Here is a 2,586-nt window from a genome sequence, read left to right as displayed (position 1 = left end):
CCATGGCCTGTATCAGGTACACCTTAATCTCCAGACTGACATCATTGTTCTTCAGTACTTTGGAGAGATCTCTGACAGCAGACTCTCAAAGCAATGGCTGCTAGTACTGCGAGTGTTGACTTTGGAGTCAAACAAACTGAAGCTGTTAAGAATCTCTTCACTATCTATCATGATTATCAGTTAGCCCAGTGGTAACAATCTTTGTTTTCTTGATGTTGAGCTTCAATCGATATTGAAGGCTGCAGTCCTTGACCTTCTGCAGCAATTGTGTTCTAACAGGTTGTTATTTAGCTTCTATATGATTGTTTTTTAATTCTTCATCCCCTTGTCATTAATTTCTAGCTTTATGGCATTGTAGTATACAAATAATACTTTGTATTATTTCAGTGTCTTTTAATTTGTTAAGGCTTGCTTTTGTGTCCCAATATATGATCAATTCTGGATAATGTAACACATACACTTGAGAAGAAAGTAAATTGACTTTTTTTTTCTATAATTATATTTTATTAATTTTCATAAACATTTACAGAGATTTTGGGCTTCCACTCATTCATTGTTGCACTATTCTCTCTACCCTCCTCCCAGTTTGTTCTTGTCCAAATGCCACAGTGCTTGTCAAAGCCAGTTCTGATTAATCTTCTTTGTCAGTGTATCCTTTGCCATTCCCTATCACTCCTCCCTGAGAGAGACTTCACCCTGAGTCATAAGGAAAAGGGGACGGCGTATTCTCTTAGCTACTTCCTGCTGAAAAGGGACGCTGTGGGTTTCAGGGTGAAGATCTTCTCTCACTACTCTAAAGGGCCCCTTTGGCAGTAGGAAACACATAGACTATTATGGAGATTGATTTTGGAATTCAGATGCACTCTTATTGATTGTGCTTGGCTGTACATGTACATATCCTTCAAGATGTATCATGGGGGTGTTGCAACCTAGAAGACACAAATTTGACTAACAAATAAATTGACTTTTAATTGGGTGCAGTACTTTGAATACATCCACAAGATTATGTTGACTGATTGTAAAGTTTAGATCTTTTGCATCTTTGTTAATTTTTTTTAGTTGATCTATCCTTTGTTGAGAGTGGTATGTTAAAGTTTCCTACCACTATTGTACGAGCAGTCAGGAATTAAGGAGACACATTGCACAGGGAAAATCTGCAGTTAGGGACCCTTCCAAATTATTGAGGAGTAGTGAAGTCAGTTTGAGCACTAAGGTGTGTCTGATTCAGGCCATAGTCTTTCTGATTATTAGCTATGCATCCAAGAGCTGGATAATGAATTAGGATGACAGAAAAAGAATTGATGCCTTGAGCTGTGGTGTTGGAGAAGAGCACTGAACATTCCATGGATGGCCAAGAGAACAAACAGATAGGTCTTGAAGAGCGTGAAGCTAGAGTGCTCTTTGGAGGCAAGACTGATGAGGCTTCATCTCACATACTTTGGACTTGTTGCTAGAAGGTACTATTCCTTGGAGAAGGACATGATGTTAGGAAGAGTGGAGGGTCAGCAAAGGATAGGAAGACCCTCATTCATGTGGATTGATGTGGTGACTGCTGCAGTGGGCTCTTGTGTGTCAGGAAGCGTGAGGATGGTGCAGGATAGAACAAGGTACAGATCTTTTGTTCATAGGGTCACTATTAGTCGTGCTTGACTCAACAGCACCTAACAACAGCAACCACCCCTATTGTGGTGCTGTCTGTTTCGTCCAAGTCTGTTAACTGTTTTATGTATTTTGTAAGTCTATCATTTGGTTCATTAAATTGACCAAGATTATATCTTCTTGATCTCTTGTGCCTTTAATCACTATATAGTGCTCTTCCTTATCTTTTATGGTGGTTTTCATTCTGAAGTTTATTTTATCAGAGACTAGTTACTCCTGGGTTTTTTTGGTGGGTGCCATTTGCTTGTTATGTTATCTTTTGCCCTTTATTTTTTTTATCTTTTTTCTCATTTCTATGTGTATTTTATAAGCAACGTATCAATTGGCTTTCTTGGTTTTTTTAATAGATTCTGCTATTCTTTTTCTCTGAATTGGTGCATTTAATCTACTCATATTAAGTGTGATTATTAACAGGCCTCATTTTATTGCTGGCTTTTTGCTGTGTTTCTTTTTCTGTTGTTTCTGGTAGCTATGATCCATCCACTTTCCTTTGGTGTCTGTGTGAAGGACTTCCCTTAGAATTTCTTGTAGAATTGGTCTTGTTTTCAAAAATTCCTTAAGTTCCTACTTTTCTGCAAATGACCCAATTTCTTCTTTATATTTCCTGGACAGCTTTGCTTGACATAGGATCCATGGTTGGCCATTGTTTTCTTTCAATTTTCTCTATATATTATTCCATTGTCTTCTTGGTCCCATGGTTTCTGTTGAAAAATCAAAACTTCATCTAATTGGTTCTCTTTTGAAGGTAACACTTTGTTTTTCATTTGCTGCTTTAAGTATTCTATCCTTGTCTTTGATTTTGGAAAATTTGACTATCATATATTTTGGTGTCTTTCTTTCTGGGTCTGGTTTGTTTGGGGTTTGCTGAGCTTCTTTAATGTGGATTTCCTCATTCTTCATGATACCTAGGGAGTTTTCTTTTTTTAT

Source organism: Elephantulus edwardii, unplaced genomic scaffold, assembly GCF_000299155.1.
Source record: "Elephantulus edwardii isolate Elephantulus edwardi_28Jun2011 unplaced genomic scaffold, EleEdw1.0 scaffold00356, whole genome shotgun sequence".
NCBI lineage: Eukaryota > Metazoa > Chordata > Mammalia > Macroscelidea > Macroscelididae > Elephantulus > Elephantulus edwardii.
This window is presented reverse-complemented; position numbering follows the sequence as displayed.